The sequence below is a fragment of the Chiloscyllium plagiosum genome, chromosome 26, assembly GCF_004010195.1.
Source record: "Chiloscyllium plagiosum isolate BGI_BamShark_2017 chromosome 26, ASM401019v2, whole genome shotgun sequence".
Classification (NCBI taxonomy): Eukaryota; Metazoa; Chordata; class Chondrichthyes; order Orectolobiformes; family Hemiscylliidae; genus Chiloscyllium; species Chiloscyllium plagiosum.
Genome location: NC_057735.1, coordinates 34,179,649 through 34,203,249, shown reverse-complemented (window position 1 = coordinate 34,203,249; position 23,601 = coordinate 34,179,649). Strand labels below are relative to the sequence as shown.

General features: G+C 40.1%; 1 protein-coding gene across 6 annotated transcripts in view; it reads right to left on the bottom strand.

Moving 5' to 3' along the window:
• Positions 1 to 23,601, bottom strand: part of LOC122563239 (synaptotagmin-B) — a 640,974-nt gene that overhangs the window by 327,358 nt on the left and 290,015 nt on the right. The gene's annotated exons all lie outside the window — the stretch shown is intronic.

Sequence of the window (23,601 nt, the reverse complement as noted above, 5' to 3'; positions counted from 1 at the left end):
TCCTTGCCCTAACTCAGTGACCTCTTGCTTTAAGATTATGTTCTCTGGTCCTAGACTCTCCCAGAAAATAAACAGCCTTTTAGCTGCACCTCCCTCCATGAATCATAAGCTACTTCTAAACTCCAGCGAACACAGGACTAACCTATTCAACCTTCCGTCAAAAGAAAGTCACACCATCCCCAGAATCAATCTTGCGAACCTTCTCTGGACTGCCTCAGGTGCCAGTACATATTTCCTTAGATCAGGAAACAAACTGTTCACAGTCTTCCAGATTTAACCAATGCCTTGTATCATTTTAGCAAGACTTCATAATTTTATGTTATTCCCTTTAAAAGGAAGGTCAACATTCCAATTTCCTTCTCTATTATCTGTTGAACCTGAATGCCACATTTTTGAGATTTATGCATAAGGGCCCCAGATCCCTGTGTGATGCTTTCTATAGACTTTTTCAATTTAAATAATATTTAGCTATTCTAATAGTCCCGCAAAGTGGATAAACTCACATTTACGCACACCATATTCCATCTGTCAAGGTTCTGCCCACTCATTTAACCAATCTATATCCCTCTGCAGACATTTTGTAGTATTTTCATCCTCTCACCTATTTATGTGTCATCTGCAAACTTGACTATAGTACATACTTTGCCCTTATCCAAATCATTCATACATATTGGAAATTATTACAGCCACAATGATTCGATGAATTACACAAAATGCCCCCCCTTTTCATAAATCTGTCTGTTAGGAAACCAAAAATCTATTCATTCTATTATATTGCCTCTAAAGCCATGCACTCCTATCTTATGAAGTAGCCTAATATATGGGAACTTAGAAAATGCCATTTGGAAATCCAAGTATATCTCATCTAATGGTTCTCCTTTATCTAATTTGTTTATTTCCTCCTCAAAGAATTCTAATACATTTGTGAGGCTTGATTTCCCACTCAAAGCCTTGGTGACAATGCTTGATTGTATTATGTATGTCTCAATGTTCTGCTATAGCATAAATGCACTATCAAAGGGAAATAGCCTGATGACTTTGATTTAAAAATTTAGTAGATGTTTTCCATGAGACAAATGAACGGAATATATACAAATTGGCTGCTGGAAGGAGAGGAACCCTGTCACTGTGCTTTCTCTCTTTAAAAGGGAATTGAACAGATCTTGTTTTGCTACCCCATGTCTTACTGTTCGAGATGTCTTTAGGTAGGGGCCAGGAAGAGAAATAGACAGGAGTCCAGGTCCTACCTTTTCTTATCATTTTTATACAGTGAGATGGTATGGGCCAAGATAGCAAGCTTTCTTTTACAGGGAAAGAAAAGAAGCACTTATTTGCTGGTTCTAGCTATTCTCATTTCCCTTCAGCTGCAGAGTTTCTTAAACACCATGAAATCAATCTGAAGCCATGAAACATACAAGTTGCTAAAATCAGAGCCACACAGCCTCAGCCAACACCAATAAACTGGACATGCATTCACAATAGGTTGGGGTAGGATCTCAGATATTTTTGAATTTGAAATGCTTTTTCTCTGTCTCTCACCTTGCTTGTTAGAATTCTCCCCAGTATCACTACAGTCAGAAAGAACTGTGGTTCTGACTCAGAGTTTATGATGTTATTATAACTGGGAATTGAATAGAAAGACAATCCTGAAACTTGTTTTTTGGCAGGGGTCTGACTATGAAGGCATTATAAAAGGATTTATTTGCCTTACGTCAATATTTTAGAGAAACTATTGATGCATTTTGTAATCATTCTCTATCATCGTGACAATGTTTAAAATTCAACTTCAGTACAATACAGTTGAAACACTTCCCTATAAGCCTTCACGTTCTTATACATGCTTTCTAAATTGCTTAACAGATTATATAATTGAAAATAAGTATTTAGGATGCATTCAACTTTTCAGAGTCAGTTCATACTTGAGGTAGTTAAGTCCTACAAGATCAAAGGATGTACACTACAGATACAACCAAATAATATCTTAGCCGAAGGCAAGCTCATCATGTTGAGCTAGCTTGAAGAAATCTATCAAAGACAATGGTGAATATAGAAGACAAGTTGGATATTATATGGTGAAATTCCTGAAAATGATTTGATTGGGTTCCACATGGGAGATTAATGGCTTGTCATGGAATAAAACACTGATTAGAAAATTGACTCTAGATAGGAGGCTAGCCACATATGGAAAATGAAATGACATGGAAATAATTGACAAGTGGATTACTCCAGGCATAGTTCCTGAGGACTGACATGATTTACTAATAAATAACTGATTATACCAAGAACAGGTTTACAGAGTATAAAAATGCTGGAGACAATGAAAAAAATCACTGTTTCAGAACAAATTGAATTCTTTAGGCATTTGGGTCAATAAATATTAAATTTGGCAAAGTGAAAATAGGAATGAGAAAAATGTTGGAGATGGGTGAAGACGACATGGATGTTTGCCCTATTCATCAGGTAGACAGGGTGGTTAAGAGGGTGCTCAGCATGCTGGCTTTCATTGGGTCAGATCATTGAGTATAGAAGTTGGGATGCCAAGTTGTCGTTGTAAAGGACATTGGTGAGACAATTTATGGAGTACTGTGTATACTGCTACTGACCCTGCTACAGGAAAGATATTAAATTGGAGAGGGTTCAGAAAAGACTTACCAGGATGTTGCTGGGACTGGAGTGCTTGAGTAATAAGGAGAGGCTGGGACCTTTTTCACTGAAGCATAGGAGGTTCAGGGGTGACCTTATAAAATTATGAGGGGCGTAAGTAAGGTGAATATCAAAGGTCTTTTCACTAGGGTAGGGGAGTTCAAAACTAACGGACATAATTTTAAATGTGAGAGAAGAAATATTTAAAAGGGACCTGAGGAGCAACTTTTTCACACAGAGAGTGGTTTATATGTGCCAGAGGAAGTGGTAGAATCAGATATAGTTACAACATTAAAAGACATTTGGACAGGTACATGAATAGAAAAGGTTTGGACAGATATGGGCCAAACACAGGCAGGTGGGACTAGTTTAGTTTGGGAAACTTGATCGGAATGGGCGAGTTGGACTGAAGGGTCTGTTTCTGTGTAGTATGATTCTTGACTGATTGATTTGCGCTTTTTCAAAAAAGTGTTTAACCCTTGGGTGTCAGCATAGACAATAGCAGATTTTTTTGTCATCAATTTTAAAAGCAAGACAAAAATTTATTATTCAAAACCTGAATACATATATGAATACATATATGTACATATATGTATTCATGACTGTATCCACTCTCGCACACATATGCATACCCAGGAAAAGTATGTTGATAGGAGTAGCATATGGTGAGTGTTGCCAAAATGGAGGGTTTAAGTTACAAAAATAGACTGAGACTTTTTTCACTGGAGTGTAGGAGGGTGAAGAGAAAATGAGGTCTGCAGATGCTGGAGATCAGAGATGGAAATGTGTTGCTGGAGAAGCGCAGCAGGTCAGGCAGCATCTAGGGAACAGGAGAATCAACGTTTCGGGCATTAGCCCTTCTTCAGGAAACTGTAGGAGGGTGACCTTATTAGAGATTTGTGGTATCATGAGGGACATAAAGAAGGTGGATAGCAAGGGTCTTTTCCTTTGGGTGAGAGTGTTCAAAATGATGGGACATATTTTAAAGGTGAGTGGAGAAAGATTGAAAGAGGACAGGAAAGAATATTGGAGTTCTACCCAACACTATCTGTAACAGATAACACATTGCTGAATATGCTTTACAAATGACAAGTGGAAGTAGTTGTCATGAGCACACTTCTGAAACCAACAATGCTTTCAGCCACTCTCACTCAGATGCAGCATGAGGATAAATAAAACGAAAGGAAATCAAGAACAGATCCCCAGGGAATTGTGCAGGTGCAGAAGTAGAAGCCATTGCAGTTGTCTGCTATCTTTGGATAAGTAGAAATTGAACCAGATGTGGTACTCTGATCTGATGAAGATATGGGAGAACTATATCTTTTAAGAGAGTTAAAAGTTAGCAGTGACAGACCCAATAAGACACAATGTAACATGTGCTCCAACTACTGGAATAGCTGGTTGTCCGGAGATGACAAAAAACAGATTCGGATTAGGCCAATCAGTTTAAATTATTCCCTGAAAAATACTAAATTCCAATCCAGTTTGAATTGAGTATATCGACGATCTTAAAAGCCAATGACGCAATCTGATGCTCTGGGGTATAAGATCAGGGAAAATTGAACAGTTGAAAGGAGAACTGCCAAGCCCCAGTGGGTAAATAGACTGCCTGAAAAATAGCTCTCTTAAATGGTACCTTTTTTGATCAGTCACCTGTGAAACAGGAATCCTTAAGAAGAAAAGAAGATGCAGGAAGATCCAAACAGAAGAACCAAAAGCTGTCTGGATTTGAGATAAGAAGTTTTGTTTTGTAAATTTTAGTTGGGAATTTTATCGTACTAGTATTATAGAAGGGAAGGTAAAAGATAGGTTAGAGTAGGGACTTGTGAATAGTTGTTATACTTTAAGAAATAAAGTTATTACTTTTTTCTTTAAATAGTTCTTGGCCGCTCGAATTTTTACAGATTACTGCACAGGATAAATCTTTTCTGTGTTGCTGGTTTTAAACTAAACAGGAGGGTTTACCTCGTGTGGTAACAATAGGCTGACAATAGATGACAATCATCTAATTCTAACTAATTTACAACTGAAAAATGCAGCAATAAACAGCATTTTGAGGATCATAGCACAGTGTTTATATTACTGACTCGTAATCCAGACACCAGGATTAAATCTATTGATGTGAGTTCATAACAGAATGTGACAACTGGGATATGTAAATTCAGTTATTTAAATAAATCTAGAATTAAAAGTTTAAAAAAACACTAATTGAAGCCATATAATTAGCAGATTGTCATTAAAATCACAGTTGGTTCACTAATATTCTTTCGGAAGGGAAATCTGCTTACTTAGATGTGCCTTCAGACCCAACAATGCTCTTAATTGCCCTCTGAAGTGGCTGAGTAAAGCATACCATTGTCAGGGAGTCAACTCATTAAAACATTCTGTTAAAGGCAACCAGGGCATTCAATAATTTCTAGCTTTCCCATACACTAATATTAAAAAATTCTAGGTTCCAAAGAATTAAATATTGGTTCTACAGAAAAAAATATATTAAGGTACATATAGAAAGAGAGATGAGCTGGAAGCAACAAAAAATAACCAATTTTTTGGAACAGATAATTTTATCCTATATTCTCAATACATGATGTGGTGAAAGTATAAGTAGTTAAGGAGAGTTGTCCAGATTGGCTTTCAGATTTTTAACTTTGCTTTTCAGATGTACATGAGTTAATGATGTTGCTGTGTTTCTGAGAATAATGATGTTGCTGTGCTTAAGAATGATGAGGTCTTTCCTTTCAATTTATGTTTTGTTTGACAAAAGTTATAAATAAAAAAAAATTGTTCTTTTCCAAATATCTTATTGACTTTCACTCAAATCACTTGATACTGTATATGGATAGACTGCCATTTTACTGCTCCATATATCAATAGAGAGTTTTATTGTAGCTGAAATGAAGAAACAGCATAGAAAATTAACTTGTGGATATAATAACCAGCTTCTAAAGGTCTGGTTCAGAAAACAAATGATTTATTTTCTAATATATACGATAAGTAAATCTCTAAACGAGATACCATCTTCAAGATTTTTCAGTAGAGAAGCAGAGTTTGCCTCGCAAGAAGAATTGACTTTGAAATGTGTTTCAAAGGAATGCAATGAAAAAATTCAGGCTGACTGACACTTTTCCCTGCTCTTCATGAAAAGTGTGTGTCCTTGCAGAATTTCAAGACAATGGCACTGAAAGCAAATTTCTGAAAACATGGAGTTTAATTTTTTAACTTGGCTGTGTTGATTAGAAGAAAGCAAGACGACCTTGAGATATCCTAACTTGTACTCTTCATTCTTCTTCATTATTCTGCTTTTGATATATCTTCTCTCTCTCTCTCCTTCTAAGACTTTGTTGTGTACACAGGGTATAAGCACAAAAGTCATGGCTGGCACATTAGGGAGGGGTGTTGCATCGTCAGATATGCTACCTTTCAAATGGGCTTGTCTGCTCAAGTGGATGTGTAAGAAACCATGGCAATATTTTGTTGACATGCAAGGGAATTACCTCCAGAGTTCTGGCCAATACGGTTTCCTCAATCAACATGATTTAACAAAAAAAAGGACACTATTTGTGGGAGTACTGTGTGTAAGTTTACTTTCACAACTCCTGCATTAAAACAAATGCTTCCTAAGTGCTTTCATGGCTGCAAATTAATTTGAAACATCACTGATCATAAAAAGTGCCGTATAAATGCAAGTGATTCTTTCATCTTTTCTATCACATTCTCGTATTTTGCCTGGGTTCATCTGTTCCTCATCCCTATCTCTGTCTCTATTGTAGTCTATTGTTCATCCCTCTTGTGCTTTAATCTTATTTAATCTCCATTCCTTGCTATTGTACCTTTATCAATTTCCTCAACAAATAAAAGTTCCTGTCTATCATGACAGTGTCTGTACCACAATTCTGAACAGATGAAAATAAACAAAAATGTGATAACAAAATGTCTGTCTAACAATACAGAACTGATTTCCATTTCAAACAAACCAAAGAAGAATATTCCACACTTATGCAAAAGAGCAGTAATTGTTTCCAAAACAAACAAAAACCTCAGCAGAATATCAATTTCCAATTCCCTACACCACTGCAAATCTGCACAGAAATGAAAAGGCTTGCTCTGTTTGGATTTACAAACACAAGAACAAAATTGCAAAGGAATGTGGCTGCCCAAGATCAATTACTCTATTAAAAGTAGCTAATGCTGTATGAAGGAGAGCAACAGTCAATAAAGGCATAAAAATTGCATTTCCTTCTTTTTTTTTTAAATTCACTATACATCTATCATCCTTGAGCCTTCCTATTACAGCTGTTTTACTTTAAATTAGATTATTTTTTGTACTTATGTTAGTTTTAATGTGAGTGTTATCAGAATATAGCTTTAATATTATCTTTTCTGGATGTAGGTTTGCTCGCTGAGCTGAAAGGTTCATTTCCAGACGTTTCGTTACCTTACTAATAACATCATCAGTGGACCTCATGCAATATTTCAAATAAATATCCCAGTGACGAGACATTACAAATTATTTGAAATTCAATTTTATGATCTTTTGGGAAATATTCTTAGTCACCTGAATAAATGAGTTTATTGCATTTGCACAGAATTATAAGCATACAAGCAGATAAACAATTGTATAAAACTTAAAAAAACTGATTGAAAAGTATTACTCATGGTGTGAAATGTTTTATGCACGCATCAATAACAACAAGCTGTTGTATTTCCACTTTGTTTTTGCTCAAACATCCTGACTACTGTCAAATATCTTTTTACAGTGTAAACTCTTCATCCTTCACCATAAGTTGAATTTTCAAACCGTGGGGTGGTGAGTGAATTTAATGGCATCCAGTCTGCCATGGCCAGAGGTGAATTTTTTTGTGCAAACTTCTGCTTTTCACTTCATTAACTATGCAATCGAACTGCTGGCTGTTTTTTGCAGGGAATCACATGATGTGAAAAAAGTGGATGTGTATGCGAGACCTTTCAGCTGACCTCTCTGGTGCCAAATTCAAAGCCCAGCATTTAAACCTCAGAGACTGCAAGCCAAAAACTCTCTCAATCTGAAGACCCTGAAATGTCTTTCAGGAAATGGTGGAGGCTAGTACAATTGCAACATTTAAAAGGCATTTGGATGGATATAAGAATAGGAAGGGTTTGGAGGGATATGGGCCGGGTGCTGGCAGGTGGGACTAGATTGGGTTGGGATATCTGGTCAGCATGGACGGATTCGACCGAAGGGTCTGTTTCCATGCTGTACATCTCTATGACTCTATGACTCTAAAAGCAACCTAGCTTTTCCCTTCCAGGGCACGGATCTGGAGGCACTTGTGAATAGAGTGGGAGCGGAGAAGAGGCAGACTTCCTGGGACAAATCCTGGTCACAAACAATCTTGAACATGTCATTGATCAATTTGGAATGACCAGTCAACTTGGTGAAGCTGATCTAGTCACAAGTGACCTGAAAAGTGACACCTGCAAACCACATTTCACAAAAGCAATCCAAGATCTCACTGGCTGCACCAGGGCATGGAGCTAATTTCATCTCACCTTGAAATATAAAGTAATCTGCTCTTATGTGCTGCATTTCTTGGGTGATATGATGAGGTACAGTGGGGGACCCTGCTGGACTTCCAATCACTTATTGTGTTGGGTTGACAAGGCCTGTGCGACACACATCAGAATAAAAGGTCCACTATGTCAAAGGCTCACTCACAGACATTCCACGACCGTCCTTATCTGAATCCTTACATCCAACTGCGTCAAGGTTTATGCTGGACTGGAGTTTGAGCGTGATGTGATTGCTGGCTGCTCACATGACGAAGGAGCTGATCTGCTTCTAACATTCCCCTTAGACATTCACTGGAATCATGACAAATGAATCCAGCAATTGTGGGGATAAGCAACACTGCGGCTGCTGTACAATGAAGGTGCAGTGACTTGGATGAGAAGCACACACATCAGCAAACCAAGGACCAGCATCAACTTCAAGCAGCTGCCTAACAGCCTCCAAAATGGGAGAAGTCACAGCCTAAGAACCCCTCAGTGAGAGGAGTGCATATACAAAGCCCAGAATCTTAATCCTCATTGCAAGTTCATCCAGGTGAGTTAGGGGTAATGCTGCTGCAGACTGAAGTTATCCAGAGACAACATCACACCATGACACCATGTCATGTGTTGAAGCAGGATTTGTAACAGGAAGGCCATCCCATCCTGGTGTCTGTCAAAGTAGCAGCTGCACTGAACTTGGATGTCACTGGCTGCTTTCAAGGCTTCACTGGAGACTTGTCCTGGATCTCAACCCACAAATATACTAAGACTTATTGACGCAATTTGTGACAGATCACACAATTTCTTCTTGTTCCCCATAAGGTGGTCAGCACTGTGGCTTTGGCAACATAGCTGACTTTACCCAGGTGCAGAGTACTGTAGACTATACACACGAAGTATTGAAAGCTCCATATCTTACATGGCTGATTTCATCAAGAAAAAAGTGTTCCATTCAATTCGTATGCAAATCCTCTGTCATCATTGGTACAACATGTTAGGAGGTTTGCGCAGGTACTCTGGAATCTGCATGACGTCCAGTTCTAAGATTCCTGCTTCCTGGGTGGCATGGTGGCTCAGTGGTCAGCACTGCTGCTTGACCTGGGTTCAATCCCTGCCTTGGGGGACAGTCTGTGTGGAGTTTGCACATTCTCCGCATCTGCGTGGATTTCCTTTGGGTGCTCCGGTTTCCTCCCACAGTCCAAAGATGTGCGAGTTAGGTGATTGGCCATGCCAAATTGCCCCTAGTGTCCAGGGATCTGTAGGCTAGGTAGATGGTAAATGTGGGGTACAGGGATAGGGAGGGAGGCTGCTTGGAGTGTCAGTGCAGACTGAATAGGCTGAATGATCTCTTTCCGCACTATAGGAATTTCAAGAGCTGGATGCCTTACACTGCTGCTGGGATTCATAATGGCTCCATTACGGAACTCCATGACTGAGGCAGATATAGACATAATGCAATGTATTTTCCACTAGCGTCATTATGGAACAGACAAAAGGCTTTCTGAAAATCATGTTTCAGCAGAGCCCAAATACAGTGCCTGCTTAACATTTACATTCTGTTCCAGCTCTTCAAGTACAAGTGAAGGGAGAATGCGGTGGATGCTAAAGAGCTGAGAGAATTGAGGAGGAAAATGAGGACAGTGAGTGGGAGGAACATCACCTACACCATAACATTTATGTAACAGAGAGCACACAATGTCCACCCCATCTGAGTAATAGATTGACAATTCAGCACTCCTCACTGTCACAAGCTGCCTCTCCCTGTGACTAATTATTCGGCAGCATATGTAATAAATTTGTATGACAAATTCACACCATGTTTTGTTTCTCGACAACGACAAGTAAAACAAACTATGCAGCTGCATATAATTAATGAATTTAGTTATTTATTGCAATCTTATTTCATTTCCCATCATACAATTCAACATTCCCTCTTTTTAAACTGTGCATTTAGTCACCTTCAAAGACTTGAGTACATAACTGGACAAAGAATTCAGAGGCAAATCCAACTTTCTCATTGTAAAAATATATTCCATTGGGTCAGATCACTGGAGTAAAGAAAATGGATGAAGTTAGAACTAAGAGACAGTGAGGACTGCAGATGCTGGAGAAACCAGAGTTGACAAAGTGCGGTGCTGGAAAAATCACAGCAGGTCAGGCAGCATCTGAGGAGCTATGAAGTTGATATTTTCAGCTTAACCCTTCAGCTCTTTTGCTCATCAGATGCTGTCTGACCTGCAGTGCTTTTTTCAGCACCATAAGACCATAAGACCATAAGACATAGGAGTGGAAGTAAGGCCATTTGGCCCATCGAGTCCACTCCGCCATTCAATCATGGCTGATGCGCATTTCAGCTTCCCTTACCAGCGTTCTCCCCGTAGCCCTTAATTCCTCTAGACAACAAGAATCTATCAATCTCGGCCTTGAAGACATTTAGCGTCCCGGCTTCCACTGCACTCCGTGGCAATGAATTCCACAGGCCCACCACTCTCTGGCTGAAGAAATGTCTCCGCATTTCTGTTCTGAAATGATCCCCTCTAATTCTAAGGCTGTGTCCACGGGTCCTAGTCTCCTCGTCTAACGGAAACAATTTCCTAGCATCCACCTTTTCCAAGCCAGACTCGTTCCAGTGCCAGTATGTCCTTCCTGAGGTGCAGGGACCAAAACTGGACACAGTACTCCAAATGGGGCCTAACCAGAGCTTTATAAAGTCTTAGTAGTACATCTCTGCTTTTATATTCCAACCCTCTTGAGATAAGAGACAACATTGCATTCGCTTTCTTAATCACGGACTCAACCTGCATGTTTACCTTTAGAGAATCCTCGACTAGAACTCCCAGATCCCTTTGTGCTTTGGCTTTATTAATTTTCTCACCATTTAGAAAGCTTTTATTCTTTTTGCCAAAGTGCAAGACCTCGCACTTGCTCAAATTCCATCAGCCATTTCCTGGACCACTCTCCCAACCTGTCTAGATCCTCCTGTAGCCTCCCCACTTCCTCAGTACTACCTGCCTGTCCACCTAACCTCGTATCATCGGCAAACTTCGCTAGAATGCCCCCGGTTCCCTCATCCAAATCATTAATACATAATGCGAACAGCTGTGGCCCCAGCACCGAACCCTGCGGGACACCGCTCGTCACCGGCTGCCATTCTGAAAAAGAACCTTTTATCCCAACTCTCTGCCTTCTGTTAGACAGCCAATCCTCAATCCATCCCAGCAGCTCACCTCGAACACCATGGGCCCTCACCTTGCTCAGCAGCCTCCCGTGTGGCACCTTATCAAAGGCCTTTTGAAAGTCTAGATAGACCACATCCACTGGGTTTCCCTGGTCTAACCTACTTGTTACCTCTTCAAAAAATTCCAACAGGTTTGTCAGGCATGAACTCCCTTCACCACACTTTATCCAAGTTAGAACGAGAACAGTTTAATGCACTTCCTGAGAGCTCCACCTTTGGAAGCACTGTCAAATTGAGGTCTTTCAGGTATATAGAAAAAGATCTCATGGCATTGGAGAAGAAGAACGGAGGAGATCTCCCAGCTGTCCTTGCCAAAATTTGTCCCTTAAGCAATATTATTCAAATAGAGGAGCTGGTTATCTTACGAACAGACCTTGGGCAAGGTTCCCCAAGTTATAGTTCTGAGGAAGGGTTATTCGATCCAAAATGGTAACACTGATTTCTCTCCACAGATGTTGCCAGACTTGCTGAGCTTTTTCAGCAGTTTGTGTTTTTGTTCCCCAAACGTATTTTGTTTTCAGATAGATACCCCTAATCCTTACACTCTGGATGAGGAAAGATGAATTGGCTCCAGTTCTGAGGAAAGGTCACTAGGCCCGAAAAATTAACTCTGATTTCTCTTCACAGATGCTGTCAGATCTGCTGAGCTTTTCCAGCAACTTCTGTTTTTGTTTCTGATTTACAGCATCCACAATTTGTTCTTCTTTTAAAATTGAAATAAACTGGCTGCTTTTCTTGGTCCATGTACTCCTTTGGGTCGTCAAAACAATGTTGCTTTAGAAAAGGATCCCTCAATGATGGATGCCTTTTCCCAAATCAAATGAACCCATGTTTTAGAAGGGACTTGCTTTCTTAAAGCCTTTAATTGTTCAGAAAGGAAGACTAATACCTGAAGAGCACTTTATATCATTAGAACTACAAACAACTAGAACTGGTTTGCTAATTAGCTTATCAACTTTTGTAAAAATACAATGCCTCAGAAGGGTAAAAATTCAAGTATAGATAACATCTGTTCTTCAGCACAACTTCCTTTCATCCAATTTCATCTGATTATACATGCACAGAGAATTCAGCAGCTTTCTTTTTTCAAAATGATTTTTTTAAATCTAAAGATTAAATTATGCTCTCACATTCACCCATCTTACCTTACTATGAGAATTTAATTGTAATTTGAAATTATATCACAAATTCTTTATTCCAGTAAAGTGCTTATCCAAGTGAATAGACAGGAGAGGAATAATGTAACATGGGTAATATTTTCTCTCTGTAAAATTTCTCACCTCAGCTGAAACATATTGCTCTTGACAGTTATAGTTTGTGAATGCAAAGAGGCTTCATATATTTGACATTAATAGCAATACATCACATGTGATGCTGTTGAACCATAGGAGACATTATAGCTAAGTAAGTTGTCATTCTCATCTAGAGTAGATATGTCCAGTACATAGGATCATATGCATCTACCTCACTCGGTCTCAATAGGATCAGGAAACTTAACTGATTTACCTTTCCAACATCCAATGATACCACAGAAGATTTCCTTTGTTCACAAGATATAGCATAACTATAAAATATACTACTAAAATAAATTTGCAGATAGAAGTTCTCCTACGTGAGATGATAGAATATGCATAGCAGGGGCAAGCAGAAAGTTTGGAAACATACAGAAGTTATGATTGGAATTGGCAATTTTCTTGCTGAATCCTCTTTGAAGCCTTTAAATATGTTGATTTCTATTTGAATACTGGGGAGATTGCTGGATCAGTTTTCTAGATAGCTAGCATATTGTTTAGAATAACTATTAACAACACAACAAGAGTGAAAATATGTTTTCCTTTTGAGTTCTTTTTGAATTTTTCTCCATAGCTACATTTTGATTTTTGGAGAATACATTTTGATCTGATGACACTCCTTTTTCATTCTCAATAGCTGATTTATTAGGTGATGCAATCACATAGCAATAATATCTTCTCTTTTTTATTGACATATCGTATATTTCAACTTGCAGAGTCAGAATTAGAAGAATTCATCAATAATCTCGAAAATTACAAATCCTTCATAAAACCACACCAAAACACATCAGCACATTAATTTCTTTGTCATCACTGAATTTTAATTGACAAATTTAAATTGATGCAAGATAACAGACATAAATTAGAACCTTTTTTTTTCAAGATAATAGATGCATTCTTGAAAAGCCATCACCCCAAACTGGTGAGGTCACAGCTAATATGTTTCCATTGCATAAACAAAGCTGGAAGAGGGATGAGAAGGAAGCTGTAATGACTGGGGGAGGACAACAGGCAGCCTTTAACTAAGTAAGTGATACATTTAAGATCTCAATCTCAGGTTTACATGTAACAGTTGCCGCAGGATTCATTACAGTAATATTCGCTGCACTTTCTCCAGCAATAACTTCTGAAATTATGCAGCTGTAAGCCAGCGATTCCATGGAATTCATTACCTCAGTGATTGCAAATTTTTCTCTTTCCAGTTAGCTGAGTATTCATTTCTTGACAAGTTTAAAACTAATCTCTCTCCTTAATGCCTTCTGCCCCTCACAACCACCTTCTACCCCCTTTGTAGTTTCCTACTCCTTTTTCTCTTGCAGCTTCCACCCACTGAAACCTCCTTTTCCCACTTCTTAGCTGACTCTGTCTCCCCTTAGATTCCCTTTGTAGCCTTCTCTCTCCCAACTCATTATATAGCTTACATCTTCGCCAACGATCTGCAACCCTTCTTGCAGCCTTCATCCCACACCAACCATCTTTTAGACTCTTCCTGTCCTTATCCCTTGCATCCTCTCTCTGGAAAGCCTCAAAATCACTGCCCCTTGCACACACCTGTTCCCCTCTGCCGCAGTCTGCTTTCTTCCCAATGACCCATTCGTGTTCACCTTCACCCCCATCCCTCCCTTCTCTTGCACTTAGTTTAAGACTACCTCTTCTCCCTTCAGCCCATCTAACTGTTTCCTCCCCAATAGCAGAAGCCATGCTCATCACCCCCTCCAACAAACTCCCTGCCACCATGCCCTAGGATCTGACAAATGGCTGCCCCATCCCAACAAAGAAAACAGCCCCCAAACCCTCTAAAAAGACATTGTCTCTCTATCCCACAAAAGGCAGAGCTGCCTGTTTCCAGCAGAAGTCCAGTTTGTGGCAAAAGACACCATCAGCAACTCCCTCACTGCCGAGAAAGTGAGGACTGCAGATGCTGGAGATCAGAGTCGAGTGTGTGTGGTGCTGGAAAAGCACAGCAGGTCATGCAGCATCAGAGGAGCAGGAGAATCGATGTTTCAGGCAGGAACCCTTCATCAGGAAACATCCCTCACTGCTTGCTGTTCCTCCAAACACAGGCTGTTTCTCTCGTGCATTTGCTGCTGATAAACTCACTAGTGGACTCATGTCCAGCAGCAAGTATGGGTAAGAAACAATCTCTGATTGGAGGAGCAGCTCCTCACCATATCCGTCCATTTCACTAATCAGGATGACTTCTCTCTGAATGGTTGCACCTCATCATTGACTCTTCCCAGGTGTTCTGGGGGCTTTCAAGGGATGAAACTATCTATCAACCCAGTGCATTTTGGATCCTGCCATATAGGTTCCAGCTGAGTTAGACTTGTGACCTGCCTCCTCACTCTGCTCCTTAGATTAAAAGGCAAAGGCAAGGAAAAACTGCCAAGAAATCAGCTCAAGGTCAAGAACTAAATGACAATGAGGTAACAACCTGCCTTCAGACAGAGCACACACCAATGAATGAAGGAACTAATGAGCAAATTTGTATACCATTTGTAACTAAATCAGGGGAACATGGAAACATTTCTTTGTGATTATGACACTTCACATTATTCTATCGAATTTCTATCACAAAACACGTGATATCATGGTTAATTTCTTTTCACAATTAACTGGCTGAAGATTTCTAAAAGTTTACAATCTGAATAACCCCAAGAACTGTTCATTTGTTGCCTTTGTTCAATAACGCGGATTGTACATTTTTGAAAATGCAGACAGTTGCAACCTCGTTATGTAATGCAAAAAAGAAATTACAGTCTTCTCAGTTATGGTCCTGATAAATTCTTGGTTTGATTGCTGGCTTGTTCTATGGTACTGTGAGAGCTGATAGACAGAGTCACTTTTATAAAGCACCTCAGTATCTCTTTTAAGGATATGGGTGAAAGCAATCAGCAATTAACAATCACTTCCATTGATCCCTGGTGCAGTTGATGACTGTCTTAGTTTTGAACTGGATGCCAGTTGAATAATGTCAATGTTGTTTATTTGGGTTCATACATAAGTGTAGGCCACTTACATTGAATCATAGAGTCATGCAACATGGAAACAGACCCTTCGATCCAACCAGTCCATGCTGACCATAATTCCAAACTAAACCAGACCCACCTGCCTGCACTGGGCCCACATTCCTCCAAACATTTCTCATTCATGCACTTATTATCTCATTCACCACAGAGATGATAGCCTAGTGGCATTATCACTAGACTGTTAATCCGGAAACCCCAGGTCCTGTTCTGGGGATCTGGGTTCAAATCCTGCCATGGTGCAGATGGTGGAATTCGAATTCAACAAAAACCTGGAGTTAAGAGTCTAATAATTACCATAAATCCATTGTTGATGATTGGAAAAACCCACCTGGTTCACTAATGTCCTTCAGGGAGGGAAACGGCCATCCTTACCTGGGTGTGGCCTCCATGTGACTCCAGAACAATGTGGTTGACTCTTAACTGCCCTCTGGACAATAAATGCTGGCCTAGCCAGTGACATCCTCATCCCATGAACAAATAGAAAACATTTAAATAATTTTTAAACATTGTAACTGCACCCATATCCACTACTTCCTCTGGAATTTCATTCCACATACGAACTACTGTGTAAAAATATTGCCATTTATTTATTAAAACCTTTCTCCTCTCCCCTTAAAAATATGCCCCTTAGTCTTGAAATTCTCCAGCTTAAGGAAAACATATCTGCCAATCACTTAATCTATACCCTCATGATTTTAAAAACCTCTAGAGAGGTCACCTCTTAACCTGCTAAACTCCAGTGAAAAAGGTTCCAGTCTAACCTGCTTCTCCTCATAACTCAAACCTTCCATTCCTGGCAACATCTGGTAAATCTTTTCTCAACCCTCTCCACCCTAATAATATCCTTCCAATAACAGGGTGAACAAAACTGGACACACCACTCCAGAAGAAGCCTCAATAACATCCTGTACAACCTCAACATGATGTCCTAAGTCCTAGACTCAAAAGGTCTGAGCAATGAAGACATGCGTACGAAATGCCTCCTTAAGCACCATGCATGTGATGCAAACTTCAATTATGTACCTGAACCCTTGCGTCTTCCTGTTCTAAAACACTATCCAAAGCCTGACTTTCATTCCTGCCCTTGTTTGTTTTAACAAAATGCAATACCTCGCATTTATCAAAATTAAACTCCATCTGACACTCTTCAGTTCATTGATCCAATTTATCAAGATCTCTTTGTAATCTTTGAATGGTTCCTGAAAATAATGGGGAAGGAGAAAATATTTGCAAGAATATACCATAGAATTGACTTTACAATTAACAGTATATGTTCAGATATCATGTAAGGATTAAAAACTGTAGCACAAGTAAAGTTTTTCATGAAAGGGATAACTCCTCACTTTTGAACTTATCCCTTATATGAATTATGTAAGGACGGTCTACTGCTCATAGTCCATTCTGTTTTATTTTCTGTGTAGAAGACCCTAAATGTCAGTGGTTGTCAGCTATTGTTTTTCATAGAAACTGCTTCTAACGAATAACATCTCCAATGGGTTTTGTTATTAGCTACACCCATTAATTATTAATATGGCATCGTTTGTGTGTGGAAATTTCCAGTTACAGCTGGCACCACAGCCATGATTTTGTCAGCTTAACAGGGTCTGTGCCACGGGGCTGTCTAACTGGCAGTGAAAAATAGGCAAGAGTGCGTGGAGGTGCTCGGGATCAATTCTACAGTGTGAACTAATTTTATAATTGGGAGAAACTAAGAGCAGCTTTGGACCAGCACTGGCAGCTCGCCTAATGACGGAAGTAGAAACCTGGCCAGTATTTCAATTTTAAAGAGGAGAGGTCCTATAAAGATTCCATAGGAACAGCTTTTATAAAGCTCAGTAATGGATTTTAAATGTTTGTCATCTTTCACAAAGACTGAGACCCTCGGGTAAAAAAATGTCACGCATAATGTAAGCGCAAAGAAATCCAATTTCATTAAACTGGATTGTCAGACAATTAGTGGAGCAGCACTCATTGGTTGGTATCTAGCCAAAACGGACATGTTGCTACAGAGTACTTATCAGGAGGTGATAGCCAGGTTAAATAGTACATGAGTGTTGTCTACAATGTTCTGTTCTCTTGGCAAACATATCACTCAGAAAAAAATTGGTGCTGAATCAAACTGATTCTTCATTTCAACAGGGAATTGGACTTACCCCTTGAACAAAATCTTTACATAGAACATAATGGCATAGTATAGGCCTTTTGGGCTTCAACGTTGTGCCGACCTGTGAAACCAATCTGAAGCCCATCTATCCTACACTATTCTATTTTCATCCATATGTTTATCCAATGACCATTTAAATGCCCTTATTGTTGGCCAGTCTACTACTGTTGCAGGCAGTGCGTTACACACCCTCTATTATTCTGGATAAAGAAACTACCTCTGACATCCATCCTATATCTATCACCCCTCAATTTAAAGCTATGGCCCCTTATGCTAGCCATCACCATCCGAGGAAAAAGGCTCTCCCTGCACCCAGTCCTCTGATTATCTTGAATGTCTCTAAGGCTACTCTTAGCCGCCTTCTCTCTACGAAAACAGCCTCAAGTCCCTCAGCCTTTCCTCACAAGACCTCCTCTCCATACCAGGCAACATCTTAGTAAAACTCCTCTGAACCCTTTCTAAGGCTTCCGCATCCTTCCTATAATGCGATGACCAGAACTGTACACTATTATCCGAGTGCGGCCGCACCAGAGCTTTGTACAGCTGCAGCATGACCTCGTGGCTCCGAAACTCAATCCCTCTACCAATAAAAGCTAACACACCGTATGCCTTCTTAACAACCCTATCAACCTGGGAGGCAACTTTCAGGGATCTATATAGGGACACCAAGATCTCTCTGCTCATCTACACTACCAAGAATCTTACCATTAGCCCAGTATTCCTCATTCCTGTTGCTAGTTCCAAAGTGAATCACCTCACACTTTTCCGCATTAAACTCCATTTGCCACCTCTTAGTTCAACTCTGAAGCTTATTTATGTCCCTCTGTAACCTTCAACATTCTTCAGCACTATCCACAACTCCACTGACCTTAGTGTCATTTGCAAATTTACTAACCCATCCTTCTATGCCCTCATCTAGGTCATTTATAAAAATGACAAACAGCATTGGCCCCAGAACAGATCCTTGCAGTACACCACTAGTAACTGAACTCCAGGATGAACATCTCCCATCAACCACCATCCTCTGTCTTCTTTCAGGTAGCTAATTTCTGATCCAAACTGCTAAATTACCCTCAACTCCATGCCTCCATATTTTGTGCAATAGCCTACCAAGGGAACCTTATCAAATGCCTCACTGAAATACATATACACCACATCAACTGCTTTACCCTCATCCACCTATTTGGCCACTATCTGAAAGAACTCAATAAGGTTTGTGAGGCATGACCTAACCTTTACAAAACTGTGTTTACTATCCCTAATTAACTTATTCCTCTCTAGATGACTATAAATCCTATCTCCTATAATTCTTTCCAACACTTTACCCACAACCAAAGTAAGGCTCACTGGTCTATAATTACCAGGGTTGTCTCTACTCCCCTTCTTGAACAAGGGGACAACATTTGCTATCCTCCAGTCTTCTGGCACTATTGTTGTAGACAATGATGACATAAAGATCAAAGCCACAGGCTCTGCAATCTCCTCCCTGGCTTCCCTGGGATTCGCAGGATAAATCCCATCCGGCCTAGGAGACTTATCGGTTTTCACACTTTCCAGAATTGCTAACACCTCCTCTTTGTGAACACAATCCCTTTTAGTCTAGTAGCCTATATCTCAGTATAGGCTTGTTGGCTTGTCTACATACTATGTCAGGAAATGATCCTGCACATATTGGACAAAAATTGACACATTTAAAATACTCTAACTATTGTATTTCCAGTCAATATTTGGAAAGTTAAGGTCCCACAAAACAATTACCCTGTTACACTAGCTCCTATCCAGAATTATCTTTACTATCCTTTCCTCTATATCTCTGGAACTATCCGGAGGCCTATAGAAAATTCCCCAATAGGGTGACCTCTTCTTTCCTCTTTCTAACCTCAGCCCATAGTACTTCAGTAGATGAGACCTCAAACGTCCTTTCCTGCTACCATAATACTGCCCTTGACTAACAATGCCACACCTCCCCCTTGTTAACTATCTTCTCTGTTCTTACGGAAACATTTAAATCCCAGAATCTGCAACAACCATTCCAGTCCCTGCTCTATCCATGTCTCCAAAATGGCCACAACATTGAAGTCCCAGGTACCAACCCATTCTGCAAGTTCAATTATCTTATTCCGGTTGCTCCTCGCGTTGATGTAGACACACTTCAAACCACCTTCCTGCTGACCGGTGAACTCATACAACCTTGAAACCATATTTCTGACCTCACTATTTATTCTTAACCTCCTGGACAGTGGAACTACAATTCTCGGTTAGAGGAGGAGGATGGGTGGGAGACACTACCTAAGTAGAGTTTCGGGTAACGTAACCACCCAAATATATTACTTCACTTACTCAACAGTCCCATGTCCATTCCTGCTCAGTGTGTGATCTGCCTATTCACGAGGTAAGTTTATATAATTTTAAATTTATCTTCTTGGCAGGCCCAAGTCCTCATTGTCACTCCTGCCACTGCTGCTGCTACTGGCAAAATGGAGACCGCTGAACACACAAGGTAAGTTTATATAATTTAAAATTTACCTGCCCAGCAAGCTCCTCGTCCTCACTGTCGCTCCTCCCATTGCTGCTGTGACTGACAACTTTACTTACAGGATAGATAGATGCACAACTAATTGATTGATTTGTGGCATGTTGCCAATTTTGGTTGGAAAGGATTGGGTTTCGTAAATGTTTTAATGTCGCAGTGACCTTCACGTCTTTTTGAAAGAGCCATCCTTTCGGTAAATGTTGCTCTGCATGTGTGACTGCTTTCAACATGAAGTTGAAATATCAAAGCCTTCTTTAGGAAGGACTACCCACAGGAAGTCAAGGATCTGGACTAAGAATGATTGCACGTAAGGAAGGAGGAATAGTTGAACATGTCTCACTTGTGTTTATACAGGGCTTACATATGTCCAAACACATTTTTCCTTAAATAGTAAATACTTAAAACAGTGAAGTCTCACTATCAGTGGCTTCACATGATTTCAGTATATCACTAATTATGCATGACTATATGCCATTCGAATAAAGCATTATGTAACAATGAACTTTAACCACATCTGTCAAATCTTATTTGTCTGGAGCAATTATCATCTATTTTGATGCCTGTTGTTCACAAATAGATATTGTCCCACATAAATGGATTTGTAATAAGCCTTACTCTTTTGGATCTAAAGTATAATTTGTAAAGTATGTTCTAACATTTTTTAAACAGTGGCTTGCCGGTTAAGCTATCATGTAGAAACTAATAAAGAATTACTTTTCTTATCTCAGAAGTTAGCAGACAAAACCAAAAGGTAAAAATAATCTTAACAACTCGAATTGGTGCATTTTAATAAACATTAACACTACCACTATTTGACCTAAAGATTCACAGTTAAAGTAGCCTCACTATTGACTATACTGGACCTTTCCTAGTTTTTGAAGTAATTAGTGTTTCTACAACATGGATAAGGTGATTACATTAAAAATATTAATTCACTTTCACAGTTGTGACTAGAATTCAGATTGTGTATCTACAATTAAACATGCAGCACTACATAGCATTCATAGAATTTAAATAGATCATTCAGCTTAAGGCTGATGTTTATTCTCACTGCTCGCTTATTCCTAACTTACTTTGTCTCACCCAATCAACATAACCTTTTGTTTTTCTTTTCTCCTTTGTGCACTAATTTAGCTTTCTCAATGGATCCCATTTCAACTGCATCATATGTTAATGAATTCTTCATTCTCACTGCTTTTAAAGAAAATACATTTTTCTTGAATTTTTTAATTGAATTTATTCCTACCCCCAGTGGACACAATGGGTTGCATCATAAATAATTTTGGCTAAGTCAGAATTGCATTGAGTTTCGAGAGGAATTTGTGCCATTAGGCCTAGCAGCTTCTCTGTACTGAATCTGACTCATTAATTACCTTTCTCTATGTTGTCCCTCATGTCCGATTTCTGCCAGTCTTTCCATGCACCCTTCCTACAACACTCGGTGAATATTGGCTAAAACATTGCCATCTCAAATTCTCTACCTCCTGATGCTGCCTGGCTTGCTGTATTCTTCCAGCCTCTTGCCTGTCTATTTCTTGAAACTGTGACATCTTTGATATTCTGCAGTGTACCTGGACGAGCACTGGCATTCTGAACTTGCTCTGCTTGGTGACACAGAGTTATAACATGTCAGATAAGGAGAAGGTGGCAGCACTGTATTCCGACAGATGCCTCGAGGTCCCGCTCAATGTTCTGGTCCAGAGGAGAGGGCTTTCTTCCTGGAGAACTGGCAGATGATAGCTGTACCACCAAAACCTGGCAGTCTGGTTATTGTCACTACCCAGGTCAGGGTATGGAGAAGCAACCTGCAAGAAGGTCAAAGACCATCTCTGCTCTGCCAGGGTAAGTGCCACACTCCTCTCTCTCTTACTGCACCCACCTCTTAACAAGGATCCTCCTCCACCACTCGTCATTGCCTGCAAAATATTCCCTCACTTGGTTTCCACCCTCAACCTCTCACCCACCACCATCACCACCCTAAATAGAGTCATAGAGATGTACAGCATGGAAACAGACCCTTCAGTACAACCTGTCCATGCCGACCAGATATCCCAACCTAATCTAGTCCCACCTGCCAGCACCCGGCCCATATCCCCCCAAACCCTTCCTATTCATCCTGTTCAGCCTCTCCCTGTAGCTCAGATCCTCCAACCCTGTCAACATCCTTGTAAATCTTTTCGGAACCCTTTCAAGTTATACAACATCTTTCTGATAGGGAGGAGACCAGAATTGCACACAATATTCCAACAGTGGCCTAACCAATGTCCTGTACAGCTGCAACATGACCTCCCAACTCCTGTACTCAATACTCTGACCAGTAAAGGAAAGCATACCAAACGCCTTCTTCACTATGCTATCTACCTGCGACTCCAATTTCAAGGAGCTATTAACCGCACTCCAAGGTCTCTTTGTTCAGCAACACTCCCTAGGACCTTACCATTATGTGTGTAAGTCCTGCTAAGATTTGTTTTCCCAAAATGCAGCACCTCGCATTTATCTGAATTAAACTCCATCTGCCACTTCTCAGCCCATTGGCCCATCTGGTCCAGATCCTGCTGTAATCTGAGGTAACCCTCTTCGCTGTCTACTACACCTCCAATTTTGGGGTCATCTACAAACTTACTAACTGTATCTTTTACGCTCGCATCCAAATCATTTATGTAAATGACAAAAAGTAGATGGCCCAGCAATGATCCTTATGGCACTCCACTGGTCACAGGCCTCCAGTCTCAAAAACAACCCTCGACCACCACCCTCTCTCTTCTATCTTTGAGCCAGTTCTGTATCCAAATGGCTAGTTCTCCCTGTATTCCATGATATCCAACCTTGCTAATCAGTCTCCCATTGGGAACCTTGTCGAATGCCTTACTGAATATCCATATAGTTCACATGTACTGCTCTGCCCTCATCAATCTTCTTTGTTACTTCTTCAAAAAACTCAATCAAGTTTGTGAGACATGGTTTCCCATGCACAAAGCCATGTTGACCATCCCGAATCAGTCCTTGCCTTTCCAAATACATGTACATCCTGTCCCTCAGGATTCCCTCCAACACTGAGGTCAGGCTCAACGGTCTATAGTTCCCTGGCTTGTCTTTACCGCCCTTCTTAAACAGTGGCACCACATTTGCCAACCTCCAGTCTTCCGGCACCTCACCTGTGACTATCGATGATA